This window comes from Triticum aestivum, chromosome 7B (assembly GCF_018294505.1).
Source record: "Triticum aestivum cultivar Chinese Spring chromosome 7B, IWGSC CS RefSeq v2.1, whole genome shotgun sequence".
Classification (NCBI taxonomy): domain Eukaryota; kingdom Viridiplantae; phylum Streptophyta; class Magnoliopsida; order Poales; family Poaceae; genus Triticum; species Triticum aestivum.
The window spans coordinates 401,912,044-401,930,054 of record NC_057813.1 but is presented as its reverse complement, the minus strand read 5'-3'; positions in this window follow the sequence as shown (position 1 = coordinate 401,930,054).

The window sequence follows — 18,011 nt, the reverse complement described above, 5'->3', positions numbered from 1 at the left end:
ACATTGCAACCTGATGTTAGTTTCTGCAAAGTCTGAACTGTTATTGTTTGCAATCTTGCCATGTGTGTTTGAGCATGTTCTAGTGATTTCTGGAGATAGCTCGGTGTTCATGTTTTGTTAAGCTCTACCCGTACATCATGCCCATGCCTTTTGTTTTCATATTGGGGTGCTGTAGCATATTGTTTTGGTGCTTGCAATATGCCTAGTTGCTGTTTTGGACAGAATGTTGCTATAACTTGTTTAGTGTGTGTGTGTTGAACCGTTGCTCCGTTTTGAGTGTGCTCTATATGAAACTTGCTTGATTTTGCATGTAGTTTCATATTATCATGTTGCATACTTGTTTTGAGGTTCTTGCTTGATGTTTGTATGCATTTTGCATCAATGCGATGTTTAACTTGTTTTGCTCATATCTTCTAGGCCGTAGTTCCGAATTAAATGAACTTTATATGTAACTTGACTAGAATCTCGTGAGGATCATCCTTGTGCATCTTAACTTGCAGTTTAACAACTTGAACATAAGGTTTATTCAGATCTGGACCAACTTCGAAATTTGCATATGAGGACGTACCGGAATTGTTATATGTTGTTCCCGGCCTCGTTTAAACTTGCCTTGATGTGTTGCTCTTGTTTGCATCATCTCTTGCCATGAGTAGCTTCATGTAGCCTGGTCATGCATCATGCTTGGTTGTGCATCATGTCTTATCTATGTATGGTGTGTTTACCTTGTTGTGTGCTTCTTCTCGATAGTTCATGTTTTGTTGCGATCGTGAGGAATCATTCGTCTACGCTTGGTTCGGCTTCATCCGTTCGTCTTCTTCATGGACTCGTTCTTCTTCCTTGAGGGATTTCAGGCAAGATGACCGCTACCCTAGATCTCACTACTATCATTGCTATGCTAGTTGTTTCGTTCTATCGCTATGCTGCGCTACCTATCACCTGTTTATCAAGCCATCTCAAATTGCCATGAACCTCTAACCTTTGACACCTTTCCTATGCAAACCGTTGTTTGGCTATGTTACCGCTTTGCTCAGCCCTCTTATAGCGTTGCTAGTTGTAGGTGAAGTTGAAGATTTCTCCATGGTGGACAGGATTTTGGTTGGGATATCACAATATCTTTTATATTATTAATGCATCTATATACTTGGTAAAGGGTGGAAGGCTCGGCCTTATGCCTGGTGTCTTGTTCCACTCTTGCCGCCCTAGTTTCCGTCATACCGGTGTTATGTTCTCGGATTTTGCGTTCCTTACGTGGTCGGGTGATTTATGGGACCCCCTTGACAGTTCGCTTTGAATAAAACTCCTCCAGCAAGGCCCAACCTTGGTTTTACCATTTGCCTCACCACCACCTATATTTCCCTTAGGAGTAATTAACCCAAGGATCATCTTTATTATAGCCCCCCGGGGCCAATGCTTGTCTAAGTGTTGGTCCAAACTAGAGCACCGTGCGGGGCCATCCCTTGGCAACTTGGGTTACGTCGGTTCCTGTACGCTTCGCTCATCCGGTGTGCCCTGAGAACGAGATATGTGCAGCTCCTATCGGGATTTGTCAGCACAGCGGGCGGCTTTGCTGGTCTTGTTTTACCATTGTTGAAATGTCTTGTAAACCGGGATTCCGAGTCTGATCGGGTCTTCCTGGGAGAAGGTATATCCTTCGTTGATCGCGAGAGCTTATCATGGGCTAAGTTGGGACACCCCTGCAGGGTATAATCTTTCGAAATCCGTGCCTGTGGTTATAGGCAGATGTGAATTTGTTAATGTCTGGTTGTAGATAACTTGACACCAGATCCGAATTAAAACGCATCAACCATGTGTGTAGCCGTGATGGTCTCTTTTCGGCGGAGTCCGGAAAGTGAACACGGTTTCTGAGTTATGTTTGACGTAAGTAGGAGTTCAGGATCACTTCTTGATCATTGCTAGCTTCACGACCGTTCCGCTTGCTCTCTTCTCGCTCTTATTTGCGTATGTTAGCCACCATATATGCTTAGTCGCTGCTGTAGCCTCACCACTTTACCCCTTCCTTTCCCCTTTAAGCTTTGCTAGTCTTGATACCCATGGTAATGGGATTGCTGAGTCCTCGTGGCTCACAAATTACTACAACAACAGTTGCAGGTACAGGTTATGTGATGTTCATGACGTGAGAGCGATGTTTGCTTGTATTGGAGTTCTTCTTCTGCTTCTTCTTCGATCAGGGGATAGGTTCCAGGTTGGCAGCCTGGGCTAGCAGGGTGGATGTCGTTTGAGTTTCTGTTTGTGTTTCATCCATAGTCGGATGATGCTCTTATGTATTGTGATATTGTATTTGTGTGGCATTGTATGCCTCTTGTATGTATCCCCACCTTTTATGTAATGTTGATGTAATGATATCCACCTTGCAAAAGCGTTTCAATATGCGGGTCTATCCTTGGTGGGACCTTCGAGTTCCTTTTGGATAGGGTCGCATATTGGGTGTGACAGGTACACCTTCTATCACAGATCTAAGGCAAGAATTTTGTTGCTAAATTCGGATCCTTTCTAGAGAAGGAGTTTCTCTCGAAAGAAGTGAGTGGGAGGAAAGTAGAACTTGATGAGGTAACTGTACCTGCTTCCTTATTGGAAAGTAGTTCATCATAGAAACCGGTTCCTGTGATGACTACACCAATTAGTGAGGAAGCTAATGATATTGATCATGAAACTTCAGATCAAGTTACTACCGAACCTCGTAGGTCAATCAGAGTAAGATCCGCACCAGAGTGGTACGGTGATCCTATTCTGGAAGTCATGTTACTTGACCATGGCGAACCTACGAACTATGAGGAAGCGATGATGAGCCCAGATTCCGCAAAATGGCTTCAGGCCATGAAATCTGAGATGGGATCCATGTATGAGAACAAAGTATGGACTTTGGTTGACTTGCCCGATGATCGGCAAGCCATCGAGAATAAATGGATCTTCAAGAGGAAGACTGACGCTGATGGTAATGTTACTGTCTACAAAGCTCGACTTGTTGCGAAAGGTTTTCGACAAGTTCAAGGGGTTGAATATGATGAGACTTTCTCACCCGAAGCAATGCTTAAGTCTGTCTGAATCATGTTAGCAATTGCCGCATTTTATGATTATGAAATATTGCAAATGGATGTAAAAACTGCATTCCTGAATGGATTTCTAGAAGAAGAGTTGTATATGATGCAACCAGAAGGTTTTGTCGATCCAAAAGGTGCTAACAAAGTGTGCAAGCTCCAGCAATCCATTTATGGACTGGTGCCAGCCTCTCGGAGTTGGAATAAACGCTTTGATAGTGTGATCAAAGCATATGGTTTTATACAGACTTTTGGAGAAGCCTGCATTTACAAGAAAGTGAGTGGGAGCTCTGTAGCATTTCTGATATTATATGTAGACGACATATTGTTGATTGGAAATGATATAGAATTTCTGGATAGCATAAAAGGATACTTGAATAAAAGTTTTTCAATGAAAGACCTCGGTGAAGCTGCTTATATATTAGGCATCAAGATCTATAGAGATAGATCAAGACGCTTAATTGGACTTTCACAAAGCACATACCTTGATAAAGTTCAAAATGGATCAAGCAAAGAAAGGGTTCTTGCCTGTATTACAAGGTGTGAAGTTGAGTCAGACTCAATGCCCGACCACAGCAGAAGATAGAGAGAAAATGAAATATGTTCCCTATGTTTCAGCCATAGGCTCTATCATGTATGCAATGTTGTGTACCAAACCTGATGTATGCTTAGCAATAAGTTTAGCAGGGAGGTACCAAAGTAATCCAAGAGTGGATCACTGGACAGCGGTCAAGAATATCCTGAAATACCTGAAAAGGACTAAGGATATGTTTCTCGTTTATGGAGGTAACAAAGAGCTAGTCGTAAATGGTTACGTCGATGCAAGCTTTGACACAGATCCAGACGATTCTAAATCGCAAACCGGATACGTGTTTATATTGAAGGGTGGAGCTGTCAGTTGGTGTAGTTCTAAACAAAGCATCGTGGCGGGATCTACATGTGAAGCGGAGTACATAGCTGCTTCAGAAGCAACAAATGAAGGAGTCTGGATGAAGGAGTTCATATCCGATCTAGGTGTCATACCTAGTGCATCGGGACCAATGAAAATCTTCCGTGACAATACTGGTGCAATTGCCTTGGTAAAGGAATCCAGATTTCACAAGAGGACCAAGCACATCAAGAGACGCTTCAATTCCATCCGAGACCAAGTCCAGGTGGGAGACATAGAGATTTGCAAGATACATATGGATCTGAATGTTGCAGACGTGTTGACTAAGCCTCTTCCATGAGCAAAACATGATCAGCACCAAGGCTCCATGGGTGTTAGAATCATTACTGTGTAATCTAGATTATTGACTCTAGTGCAAGTGGGAGACTGAAGGAAATATGCCCTAGAAGCAATAATAAAGTTATTATTTATTTCCTTATATCATGATAAATGTTTATTATTCATGCTAGAATTGTATTAACCGGAAACATAATACATGTGTGAATACATAGACAAACATAGTGTCACTAGTATGCCTCTACTTGACTAGCTCGTTGATCAAAGATGGTTGTGTTTCCTAACCATAGACATGATTTGTCATTTGGTTAACGAGATCACATCATTAGGAGAATGATGTGATTGACTTGACCCATTCCGTTAGCTTAGCACTTGATCATTTAGTATGTTGCTATTGCTTTCTTCATGACTTATACATGTTCCTACAACTATGAGATTATGCAACTCCCGTTTACCGGAGGAACACTTTGTGTGCTACCAAACGTCACAACATAACTGGGTGATTATAAAGGAGCTCTATAGGTGTCTCCGAAGGTACATGTTGAGTTAGCGTATTTCGAGATTAGGATTTGTCACTCCAATTGTCGGAGAGGTATCTATGGGCCCTCTCGGTAATGCACATCACTATAAGCCTTGCAAGCAATGTAGCTAATGAGTTAGTTACGGGATGATGCATTATGTAACGAGTAAAGAGACTTGCCGGTAACGAGATTGAACTAGGTATTGAGATACCGATGATCGAATCTCGGGCAAGTAACATACCGATGACAAAGGGAACAACGTCTGTTGTTATGAGGTTTGACCGATAAAGATCTTCGTAGAATATGTGGGAGCCAATATGAGCATCCAGGTTCCGCTATTGGTTATTGACCAGAGACGTGTCTCGGTCAGGTCTACATAGTTCTCGAACCCGTAGGGTCCGCATGCTTAAAGTTAGATGACAGTTATATTATGAGTTTATATGTTTTGATGTACCGAAGATACATCGGAGTCCCGGATGTGATCACGGACATGACGAGGAGTCTCTAAATGGTCGAGACATGAAGATTGATATATTGAACAACTATATCCGGACACCGAAATGGTTCCGGGGGTTATCGGATATATACCGGAGTACCAGGGGGTTACCGGAACCCCCCTCCCGGGGGGGGGGGGGGTTAATGGGCCTCATGGGCCCAAAGTGGAGCAGAGGAGGGGCGGCCAGGGCAGGCCGCGCCCCCCTCCCCCTCTAGTCCGAATAGGACAAGGAGGAGGGGTGGCGGCGCCCCCCTTTCCTTCCTCTCCTCTCTCCCCTTCCTTCCCCCTCTCCTACTTGGACAAGGAAAGGAGGGAGTCCTACTCCCGGTGGGAGTAGGACTCCTCCCTGGCGCGCCTCCTCCTGGCCGGCTGGCCCCTCCCCCTTGCTCCTTTATATATGGGGGCAGGGGGCACCTCTAGACACATCAATTGATCCTTGAGATTCATTAGCCGTGTGCGGTGCCCCCCTCCACCATATTCCACCTCGATAATATCATAGCAGTGCTTAGGCGAAGCCCTGCGTCGGTAGAACATCATCATCGTCACCATGCCGTCGTGCTGACGAAAGTCTCCCTCGAGGCTCGGCTGGACCGGAGTTCGAGGGACATCATCGAGCTGAACGTGTGCTAAACTCGGAGGTGTCGTGCATTCTGTACTTGATCGGTTGAATCGTGAAGATGTACGACTACATCAACCGCGTTGTGCTAACGCTTCCGCTTTCGGTCTACGAGGGTACATGGACAACACTCTCCCCTCTCGTTGCTATGCATCACCATGATCTTGCATGTGCGTAGGAATTTTTTTGAAATTACTACGTTCCCCAACAGCTAGGGTCATCAAGTTTAACCTGAGTATTCCACATGTGCAAAAATTTATTGCACTCGTTGTATGTGAACGTAGAGCTTATCACACCCGATCATCACATGGTGTCTCAGCATGACGAACTATCACAATAGTGCATACTCAGGGAGAACACTTATACCTTTAAATTTAGTAAGGGATCATCTTATAATGCTACCGCCGTACTAAGCAAAATAAGATGCATATAAGATAAACATCACATGCAATCAAAATATGTGACATGATATGGCCATTATCATCTTGTGCCTTTGATCTCCATCTCCAAAGCACCGTCTTGATCTCCATAGTCACCGGCTTGACACCGTGATCTCCATCATAGCATCGTGGTCGTCTCGCCAACTATTGCTTCTACAACTATCGCTAACGCATAGTGATAAAGAAAAGCAATTACATGGTGTTTGCATTTCATACAATAAAGCGACAACCATAAGGCTCCTGCCAGTTGCTGATAACTTTTACAAAACATGATAATCTCATACAATAATGTATATCACATCATGTCTTGACCATATCACATCACAACATGCCATGCAAAAACAAGTTAGACATCCTCTACTTTGTTGTTGCAAGTTTTACGTGCCTGCTACGTAGGGATGAAAATGGAGTGGAAAGATTCATTTTTCGGAGGCAAAATGGAAACAGATAGTAAATATGAAAATGGAAATTTGCAAAACCGAAATGGAAATGAAAATTTTTATGTGGAAATGGAAACAAAAACGGAATGGTGTTTTCTGGGGGAACAGACGTGGAAACGGAACTTTCCGTTTTCGTGAATATGGAATTTCCATTTCTACTATAGGACCATGGCTGATTTGTAGCCCAACTACCAAACAACACACAATGATACAATGAGTAGAATGAGCAGAATGGATCATTTGAGGACCAACTTTTACTACCACACACATATTCAACTAGACCCTATACGGAATTGTCATGTATTATTACAATACTACCCTATGCTGCTAAGACAACCATATTATTTTGTAGCCATGTTAACAATTCCATAAGTTTGTTTGCTTTTTTCTGTATTTCTCTATGATTCAAGGGGGGGGGGTTAAGTTCCAGTCAACATACAATATTGTTTCCGTGTCCGCTCTGTATTCGGTCCTTGTTTGTTTTTGGTACTATCTATTTCCATATTCGTTTCCATGGTTTCTGTATTCGTTTCCGCTTCTGCAAAAAAATATGAAAACAAATATGGTAGCACCCAGTTCCGTTCGTTTCCACGCCGTTTTCATCCCTACTGCTATGGGCTTCTAGCAAGAACCGTTGTTTCCTACGCATCAAAACCACAATGGTGATTTATCAAGTTTGATGTTTTAACCTTCAACAAGGACCGGTCGTAGTCAAATTCGATTCAACTAAAGTTGGAGAAATAGACACCCGTGAGCCACCTTTATGCAAAACTAGTTGCATGTGAACGTGGTCATGTAATGTTGGTCTGGGCCGCTTCATCTAACAATACCACCGAATCAAATAAGACATTGGTGGTGAGCAGTATGACGATCACCGCGCACAACTCTTTGTGTTCAACTCGCGCATATCATCTACGCATAGACCTGGCTCGGATGCCACTGTTGGGGAACGTAGCATGTAATTTAAAAAATTTCCTACGCTCACGCAAGATCTATCTAGGAGATGCATAGCAACGAGAGTGGGTGTAGGATCGAAAGTATGTCTAGAGGGGGGTTGATTAGACTACTTGCCCAAATAAAAATCTAGCCTTTTCCCAAATTTAGTTCTTGGCAGATTTTAGCAGCTTAGCACAAGTCAAGAAATCAACCTACACATGCAATTCTAAGAGTGTAGTAGCGGAATGTAAAACAATTGCATATGAAGGTAAAGGGAGGAGTTTGAGGAGGCAAACGCAATGTTGACACATAGATTTTTTATCCGTGGTTCCGATAGGTGGTGCTATTGTACATCCACACTGATGGAGACTTCAACCCATGAAGGACAACGGTTGCGCGAGTCCATGGAGGGCTCCACCCACGAAGGGTCCATGAAGAAGCAACCCTGTCTATCCCACCATGGCCATCGCCCATGAAGGACTTGCCTCACTAGGGGTAGATCTTCACGAAGTAGGCGATCTCCTTGCCCGTACAAACTCATTGGTTCAACTCCACAATCTTGTCGGAGGCTCCCAAGTGACACCTAGCCAATCTAGGAGACACCACTCTCCAAGAAGTAACAAATGGTGTGTTGATGATGAACTCCTTGCTCTTGTGCTTCAAATGATAGTCTCCCCAACACTCAACTCTCTCTCACAGGATTTGGATTTGGTGGAAAGAAGATTTGAGTGGAAAGCAACTTGGGGAAGGCTAGAGATCAAGATTTATGTGGTAGGAAGGGAAGATCTTTACCTCAACACAAGTGTGGTGGTTCTCTCTCAGAAAATGTATGCTGGAAGTGTAGGTACGTTCTGATGGCTCTCTCCACGAATGAAGAGTGGGTGGAGGGGTATATATAGCCTCCACAAAAAATCTAACCTTTACACACAACTTACCAAACTCGGTGGGACCGAATCGTGAAACTCGGTCAGACCGATTCTGGAAATAATGTGACCGTTAGGATTTTTGGTGGGACCGACATGTCATCTCGGTGGGACAGATATGGTTAGGGTTAGGGCATAACGAAATCTCGGTGAGACCGATTAAACAAACTTGGTGAGACCGATTTTTGTAATGGACACACAGAGGGTTGGTCAGGCAAACTCGGTGGGACCGATTCGCTCATCTCGGTTGGACCGAAATGTTACGAAGAGGAAACAGGGAGTTTGCATTGCAATCTCGGTGGGACCGATTGCTCATCTCGGTTTGACCGAAACGTTATGGAGGGAAACAAAGAGATTGCAATCCCATCTCGGCGAGACCGAGATCCCTATCGGTGAGACTGAAAAGACTAGGGTTTTGTGGCAGTGGCTATGTCATCTGAACTCGGTGGCGCCGGATAGATAGTTTTGGTGGGGCCGAGTTTGACTTTTGGTTTGGGTCATATGTGGATGTGAGAAAGTAGTTGAGGGCTTTGGAGCATATCACTAAGCACTTTGAGCAAGAAACTCATTAAGCAACACCTCATCCCTCCTTGATAGTATTGGCTTTTCCTATAGACTCAATGTGATCTTGGATCACTAAAATAGAAAATGTAGAGTCTTGTGCTTTGAGCTTGAGCCAATCCTTTTGTCCTTAGCATTTTGAGGGATCCACTTTTCTCATCCATGCCATGTCAATCATTGAGCTTTCCTAAAATATTTGTCTTGAAATAGCATTAGCTCAATGAGCTATATGTTGTTAGGAATTACCAAAACCACCCAGGGATAGTTGCACTTTCAATCTTCCCCTTTTTTGGTAATTGATGACAACATATAGATCAAAGCTTCGACAAATGATAATAAGATTAAAAGACATCGTCGCTTTGAGAAGTATGTGATAAGTAAGAGCTCCCCCTAAATTTGTGCACTATTTGAAATTTTGCTTTGGACTGCAAATGCACAATGAGTTAGGATCATGAGTCACTCTTCCATGTGACATACATCTTGGTGGAGCGCTCAAAAATGATAATAATTAAACACATGCACTCATCACCAAGCAAAGTGAATGATCATATAAGGATATGAAAGATAATGTCATGATCATCCAAGTATCTCACAAAAGGCATAATGTATCAAGCAAAGCACACACAAAGAAGTTCAACCACCAAAAGCAAGAGAGATAAAAAGCAACACTCTCTCTTGAAGCCTATGATCTATACATTTTTCTCCCCCTTTGGCAACAAGTTACCAAAAAGTTCAAAATTGCATAGTACTAATCGACTCTCAGGCTTGGTCTTCATGTGGTGGTGTAGAGATGACTCCAAGGACGAAAGCATCAGTTGATGTAGCTGGAGCTGGTGGAGTAGGAGCTAGAGCTGGGGCACTGAGGCTGTAGCAGCTGGTGCAGATGATGTAGCTCTGGTGTCTGGAACAGGCACTGCAGCAGATCTCTGACCTCTGGGCACTCTAGCAAATGCATCTGTGGTAGACTTGCCCTTCTTCTCCTCCACTTCCCCCTGAAGTTGCTCAACTGCAGTTTGTATTTCTGTGACCTTCACATCAAGTGCATAAAACTTCTGCTCTATGATTCTCTCCAAGCTCTCCTGGTTTTGAGTCAGGGTGGCCAAGCCCTTCTCAATCCTCAAGGTGGAGGCAATCAAGTAGCCAAGTTGGTCTTGCTTGCTCTTCAGAAACACTTGAGATGCCTCTTCTGCAGTTGGCATCTTAGCAGCTTTCTCTGCCCTTGCTTTCTCTCTCTTTTCATGTGCTTGCACAGATGATGGTTCTTCCTCATTCATCTCAACAGTGTTGTCTTCAAATTCAGGATATAGGGGTAGATGCTCCTTGTCCAAAAGATATGTGCCTGTGCCCATCTTTGAGTTGATGAGCTCCTGAATGTGTGGAGCATACCCACAACTCCTCTTCTGATCAGCTGCAGTCCTCTTGATTGTTTCCACAATCAGGCTCATGACTTTGAATTTCTGAGGTATATCAAACAAGTGCAGCAAGTTGATAGCATGACCTCTGATCATCTTGTGATCTCCTGACTTGGGAAGCAATGTATGCCTGAGTATCCAATTGATAGTAGGCAGACCAGACAACAAGTAGTGCACAGATCCAAGCTTGTGAGTTTCCAAAGCTTTTTCTGGGATCTCTCTATACATGTGAGCCATAGAGTTGTGGTCTTTCTTCTTCTCTGCATATACATCCAAGTCATCTTCAGATTCCTTAGGGGCATTGATCAGCTCAGCCCATTCCTCAACCGTGGATTGGTACCTAGTACCCTCAGACATCCAGACAATCCTCCCATCTGGGTAGAAATGAGCTGTGGAGTAAAACTGCATAATGAGCTCATCATTCCACTTGGCGAGCTTCTGGGCAACAAAGTCATCAACTCCACAAGACTTGAAGCTGTCATAGACTCCTGGATAGTGAGCTTCATTCTTCTTGATGCACTCCCAGTTGATCCACCTCATGTCACACACAATGGGCTTCTTGTCAAGCAAAATGGTTTCATAGAAATCATGTTGCTCCTTTGTGTGGAATCTGTAGTCAACCGATGTCCTTCTCCTCACAGCATAAGGATCTGACTGTCTCCACAATCTCAGTCCAACATCCTTTCTGATATGCATGTCCTCGGCAACTGGATGAACATCATTGTGATCAAGAAACTTGGGCTTCAACTTTCTCAACATAAGAGAATCTTCATCTTCTTCAGCAGCTTCAGGCACTGGGGACTTGTTCTTATCAGATGCAGGTATGTTCCTGGTGTTCCTCTTGGGTTTAGGCTTGGGTGCAGGTGCAATAGCCTTGGGAGCAGCTTTGGGCTTAGATGGAGCAGCCCCTGACTTGATTGCATCTCCCATTAGCTTCTGAGCTTTAGGAGCTGGTGCATCATCCTCTTCCTCTTCTTCTTCCTCATCAGAAGATCTCCTCATAGAGGGCTTGCCAAGTACTTTGGCAGTAGTAGTTCTGACTCTCTTCTTCTTCTTATCTTGGCCAACAGCTTCTTCATCAGACTCAATGGTGAACTTCATGATTTCACCAGTGGCAACCTTCCTAGGTTTTGGAAGTGGGAATTCTCCTGGCAGGTGCCTTCTTTTGCATCCCTGGCTTGGTGGAAGCAGTTGTGCCATACTCCTTTTTCAGCACCTTCTTCTTAGAAGTGGCCTCATTCTCAGCAGCCACATAGTCCTCATCTTCAGAATCTGAGGTTTTCTTCTTCCTTGCCCTGGTGGCAGCTTTGGGCAAATTGCTGGGTGTGCTCCTGCTGCCCTCATCATAACTGCTAGAGGGACTAGTGCCCTCACTCATCTGGACCTGCTCCTCAGACTTGTTCTGACTGTCACTCTGATCTGACATGATGCAAACTCTGATAGCGGACCCTGTGAATAGATGTAGATGAGGTAGAGTGGATGAGCATCACAAAGCACAGAGGTTTTTGCAAAAAGTTGAATCAATAAATTAGTTTTAGTTTTCCATGGAAAGCATTTCGGAGCTACTGATTTGTAAACTCGGTGATACGGAAGCAGCTTTTGGAACCTAAACTAGTGAACTCGGTCAGACCGAGTCACATTTCGATGGCACCGAGACTGCTAGGGTTTCACAAAGAATCGATCTCGGTCGCACCGATTTGCAATTCTCATTCAGACTGACAATCCCATGTGCAATGGCCTAAGCCAAATCGGTGAGACCGATTTCTACAACTCGGCCGGTCCGAGATGAACTCGGCGGAAACCTAACCCTAAATTTTCAATCCAAAACTAATCTACAGAGTAGTTTTGTTGGATAGGAAGATTTCAAACGTGGCAAGATTCATGGCAATGCAATGTGCTAGGAATCGGAGTGAGGATATCACAAAGTTTTCAAATCCATACCCTAGTTCGGCGATGAACTTGCTATGGCGGCAACGGCGGAGCAGAATCCTGTTGACGGCGGCGGAAACCAGTGGCGGGAGGTCGCTGGCGATGAGGAGAATGATCCGGAGACCCGAGGAGGCAGAGCATGCTGTGCGCGGGCGAAGGGGTTTCGGAAAAATTTCCAAATTTTGGCCCGGGGGTATATATAGCCTGACCCTGTCGGTGTGACCGAGTGGAACAACTCGGTGGCAACGAGATGCAAAACTGCAAGCAGTTATTGCAACTCGATGTGGCTGAAAGGTTCTAATCGGTTGCAAGGAGGTTGAAAACCTAGATCAACTTAGTGATCTCGGTGTGAACGAAATTAGTGAATTGGTCAGACCGAAATGCCCAAAGAGGTTTTGGAAGTTTAAGTCTATGACGAATCGGGGACTCCGAGTGCTCCTCACACAGAGTGGTTCGAATCTGACTTGATCAAACTTTGTGATGTAGCATGAATAGAGTTTGAGACAAGAAAAGCATGGATAGCTAGATAAGGTTCTTAGGCATTCTTGTCCATCCACTTGGCAAAAGAAAAGAATCCAAACAATCAAAACAACAAGTGGATGTCCTTGAATGAGTAAAATATGCAACCAACATGCTCACACAATAAAATGGCAAATGAAATATGTGGCAAAGCATGCACAACCAATTCTAGCATCTATCAAGCAATTGGCGATGACTAGGTCATCTATATATGAGTATATTGACTTAGGAGTCAAATGAGAACATTTGATCATAGGTCATACTCATCGTTTAAGCACAAGTGGGGTTACCACTTTTACATAAAGCATTGTTGTGTTCACACCATTAGAGTTGCTTTAGCTCAATTCTTGGAGTAAAGCTCCCCCTAGATGTGAGATCCCCCCTAAGAGGGATGAACTAACCTTGGGTTTTGTCGATGATGACTTCATGTAGGTGTTGAAGATATGGACGCTCAATGTTGATGTTGATCATTTGGAGCAATCCATTGGAGTGAGTTGCACTTTCAATACCTACACGGGTTAGTCCCACAAGGAACAAACAAGGATATCCATAGACATAGAGTGATGCATACACAAGATGATGTCCATGAAAGCATTAGGTTACCTTGTCCCTTGTCTTACCAACAAGAGGGTTTGTGACTCCTTGAACTAGTGCAAGATATGGAAGTTGATTGCACTTATCCTTGCCAAAATGATATGAGTGAAGTATGTTGGCGGAGTCACCCTCAAGAACTCTCTAGTTCTTCTTCTTTGGGATCCACATCATCTTGATGGGAATCCTTGGAGTTGTAGTTGTACTTGTTGAAGTAGAACTTGATGTAGTCTTAGGAAACCACTTGACCATGGCCTTAGGAGCTTCTTCAAATGCATCAATCTCATCTTGAAGCTTGTCCTTCCCTTTTTGCTTGTGGTCTTGTGGTGGAAGATCATCTTGAGCTTGTGTCCCTTTGAAAGAAGTAGGATCATACTTCTCTTGTTGAGGAACAAACTTCGTCTTGGGGTATTTATCTTCTTCCCACTCAACTCCATTGGCATTGAACTTTCGTTCAAAACCAACACCTTGATTCTTCCGGTGCCTTCCTTGCTTGCGTACAATTTCCTCGAATTGCTTACTTCCGGCAAGACTCTTGTAAACACCTTTCTCTATAATTCCCTTCAATAAGCTATTTTCTTGCTCAAGTGTAACTTGGCTAAGAGAATCATTAGTGGAATCAAGAGAACTACTAGAAGCAACAATATTGGATTTAGCATGATTATTGTTACTACTAGAAGAAGAATCTTTCTTGTTCTTGTTATTAGACTTGACTTGAGGCATGTAAGTAGATAAGAGTAAATGCTTGGCAATGTAAGAAGAACTTTTCTTGCGAAGATCATCATTAATTGCCTTTAAAAACTCATGCTCTTGCTCAAGGTTGAGCTTTTCAAAGCGTAACTTCTCATGAGTCTTTAAAAGTTCTCGATGATCTTCTAAGATAGTTTCATGAGCTAACTTAAGAGTGTTTAGTTCTTTAGTTAGACGCTCAATCTTCTCCTTATCATTGTCATTCGTTTTATCTTGATTAGCATGATTATTTAACGTTTCATCATATTATTCATCACTAGAGTTGTCAACAAGTAAATCATCATCACCTAACAAGTCATCTTCATCACTATTGAAATCAACATACTCGGGGTGTGATACCTTTGGGCCTTTAGCCATGAAGCATCTTCCAAGTCCTTCATTTGGTGAATCAAATATGTCGTAGGAGTTGGTTGACACAAGTGCTAGACTGGCAACACCTTCACCTTGAGTATATTCGGAATCGGAGTGATAGCTTCTCTCGGAGTGATTGTCGGAGTCGGAGCCGGATACCCATTCACCAACATGAGCTTGATGTCTTCGTTTTGTGTAGCTCCTTGATGACTTATCCTTCCTTTCCGAATCATTGCTTCTCCGGGATGTTCTTCGTTCATAACGATCATCTCTACTCCTCCTTTCTCTTGATGGAGATTCTTCTCTTCTACTTCTTCTTTTTGGAGAGTCTTCTCTTCTTTTGTAGGGAGCCGTACACTCATTGGAATAGTGTCCGGGTCTTCCACAATTGTAGCAATTACGCTCACGACTAGAAGATCTTTTGTCATTGTAGGACCTTGACTTGGAGCTTCTTTCCTTGCTTCTATTCTTGTAGAACTTGTTGAAGTTCTTCACCATTAGGCTCAATTCTTCATTGAAGGTTTGTTTCTCACTTGATGATGTGGGAGCTTCACATGAGGCTTTGTAAGCACCACTTGACTTGTTGTGGAGCTCCTCCTTATCCTTGAGTGACATCTCATGAGCAACAATTCTTCCAATGACTTCTGTTGGCTTGAGATCTTTGTAATTGGGCATCATTTGGATCAATGTGCATACGGTATCATATTTCCATCCAAGGCTCTTAGGATCTTCTTGATGATGAATTTGTCGGTCATCTCTTCACTTCCTAAGCCGGCGATCTCATTTGTGATGAGAGCAAGCCTAGAGTACATCTCGGCGACGCCTTCACCATCCTTCATTTTGAACTTGTCAAGTTGACTTTGAAGCACATCCAATTTGGATTCCTTGACGGAGTCGGTACCTTCGTGCATGTCAATCAAAGTATCCCAAATTTCCTTTGCATTCTCAAGACGACTGATTTTGTTGAATTCTTTGGGGCACAATCCATTGAAGAGAATATCACAAGCTTGAGCGTTGTATTGCGGCATCTTCAACTCTTCCGCGGTAGCTTCACGATTCGGTTCCCTCCCATCAAAGAATTCACCTTGCAAGCCAATACACACAATAGCCCAAACGTCGGGGTTATGTCCAAGAATATGCATTTTCATCTTATGCTTCCAACTAGCAAAATTAGTACCATCAAAGTAAGGACCTCTACGGTGGTAATTTCCCTCGCTAGATGCCATACTCTCCTAGGTTGTGAAACCAAGGCTATGACCACCAAAAGCTATGGAAATCAAAGCAAATGGAGACCAAAGCTCTGATACCACTTGTAGGATCGAAAGTATGTCTAGAGGGGGGGAGGGTGATTAGACTACTTGACCAAATAAAAATCTAGCCTTTTCCCAAATTTAGTTCTTGGCAGATTTTAGCAACTTAGCACAAGTCAAGCAATCAACCTACACATGCAATTCTAAGAGTGTAGCAGCGGAGTGTAAAACAATTGCATATGAAGGTAAAGGGAGGAGTTTGAGGAGGCAAACGCAATGTTGACACGGAGATTTTTTATCCATGGTTCCGATAGGTGGTGCTATCGTACATCCACGTTGATGGAGACTTCAACCCACGAAGGGTAACGGTTGTGCGAGTCCATGGAGGGCTCCACCCACGAAGGGTCCACGAAGAAGCAACCTTGTCTATCCCACCATGGTCGTCGCCCACGAAGGACTTGCCTCACTAGGGGTAGATCTTCACGAAGTAGGCGATCTCCTTGCCCTTACAAACTCCTTGGTTCAACTCCACAATCTTGTCGGAGGCTCCAAAGTGACACCTAGCCAATCTAGGAGACACCACTCTCCAAGAAGTAACAAATGGTGTGTTGATGATGAACTCCTTGCTCTTGTGCTTCAAATGATAGTCTCCCCAACACTCAACTCTCTCTCACAGGATTTGGATTTGGTGGAAAGAAGATTTGAGTGGAAAGGAACTTGGGGAAGGCTAGAGATCAAGATTTATGTGGTAGGAATGGAAGATCTTGACCTCAACACAATTGTAGGTGGTTCTCTCTCAGAAAATGTATGCTGGAAGTGTAGGTACATTCTGATGTCTCTCTCCATGAATGAAGAGTGGGTGGAGGGGTATATATAGCCTCCACACAAAATCTAACCGTTACACATAACTTACCAAACTCGGTGGGACCGAATTGTGAAACTCGGTCGGACCGATTTAGGAAATAATGTGACCGTTAGGATTTTCGGTGGGACCGACATGTCATCTCGGTGGGACCGATAAGGTTAGGGTTAGGGCATAACGTAATCTCGGTGAGACCAATTACACAAAGTCGGTGAGACCGATTTTGGTAATGGACACATAGAGGGTTGGTCAGGCAAACTCGGTGGGACCGATTCGCTCATCTCGGTTGGACCGAAATGTTACAAAGAGGAAACAGGGAGTTTGCATTGCAATCTCGGTGGGACCGATCGCTCATCTCGGTTTGACCGAAACGTTACGAAGGGAAACAGAGAGATTGCAATCCCATCTCGGTGAGACTGAGATCCCTATCGGTGAGACCGAAAAGACTAGGGTTTTGTGGCAGTGGCTATGGCATCTGAACTCGGTAGCGCCGGATAGATAGTTTCGGTGGGGCCGAGTTTGACTTTTGGTTTGGGTCATATGTGGATGTGAGAAAGTAGTTGAGGGCTTTGGAGCATATCACTAAGCACTTTGAGCAAGAAACTCATTAAGCAACACCTCATCCCTCCTTGATAGTATTGGCTTTTCCTATAGACTCAATGTGATCTTGGATCACTAAAATAGAAAATGTAGAGTCTTGTGCTTTGAGCTTGAGCCAATCCTTTTGTCCTTAGCATTTTGAGGGATCCACTTTTCTCATCCATGCAATGCCAATCATTGAGCTTTCCTGAAATATTTATCTTGAAATAGCATTAGCTCAATGAGCTATATGTTGTTAGGAATTACCAAAACCACCCAGGGATAGTTGCACTTTCAGTGGGATAATGTGTCCATGTACCTTGTAGACCGAAAGCGGAAGCGTTTGACAACGCGGTTGATGTAGTCGAACTTCTTCTCGTTCTGACCGATCAAGCACCGAATGTACAACACCTCTGAGTTCTGCACACGTTCAACTCGATGACGTCTCTCGAACTCTTGATCCAAAAAGTGTCAAGGGAGAGTTTCGTCAGCACGACGGCGTGGTGACGGTGATGGTGAAGTAATCCACGCGGGGCTTTGCCTAAGCATTACGT